Source organism: Triticum aestivum, chromosome 6B (genome assembly GCF_018294505.1).
Source record: "Triticum aestivum cultivar Chinese Spring chromosome 6B, IWGSC CS RefSeq v2.1, whole genome shotgun sequence".
Classification (NCBI taxonomy): Eukaryota; Viridiplantae; Streptophyta; class Magnoliopsida; order Poales; family Poaceae; genus Triticum; species Triticum aestivum.
The window spans coordinates 102,181,745-102,182,562 of record NC_057810.1 but is presented as its reverse complement, the minus strand read 5'-3'; positions in this window follow the sequence as shown (position 1 = coordinate 102,182,562).

Sequence of the window (818 nt, the reverse complement as noted above, 5' to 3'; positions counted from 1 at the left end):
GGATGAAATTCGCCATGGGAGCGGGGGGAGGAGGTGAAGGTGGCGGGGGATAGCTTGGAGGACTAGGGTTGTAGTGGCTAGGGGAGGAGGGAGGAGATGAGTGAGTGGGAGAGGTGGGAGGACTGGGGGGCTGTAATATAGCGTGGCAAAACCGTTGGGTGTGCCCCGTGATCCAGCACCAACGGCAACGGATAGGATCCCTGCATGTAGCGACCTTGTGGTCAAGAGATAGGCAGCGGTGGCAGCGCCTCATGAAGTTTGGATTCTTTGGCGGAGAGAAGGAGCGTTTGGGAGGCGAGGTGAGGTTCTGCATGCTATAAGGAGGAGAGAGGAGGGCATGGGCAAAAGATTTGCCAGGCACGCAGCCGGCGTGGGAGCGCGGCAGGCGAGGAGGCAGAGCCGCAGAGCCCTTGGGTGGCGCGAAATCAAGATCCGTGAATAGGAGCTCCATGTTGGTCGTGATGGCAGGAAGCGCCTGGGGTGGGACGGGGGGAAACGGCCAAGCTGGGGCAGTCTGGGGCAGCGGTAGAATGCCAGGAGCCTGGCAGTCTAGAGCGAGAGCTGGCCTATGCTTCCGAGTAGCCCACGTCCTAGAAGCGGGGGGCAACGGTTGGCTGGATCCTAGATTATGCAGAAGATAATGCATGCCGCATGAGGGGGACTGTAGCGGTGGGGCCGGCAGAGGCAGAAGACCGGGCGCGGTGCAGTCCAGGAGGGTAGGCCGAGGACGAGATTTCCTCGCATGAGGGCGAGGAGCGGCAAGGAGGGGGGCGCGAAGTTGACCTGTGGGAAGCGGATTCTCTCGTGGGGACCTTAGT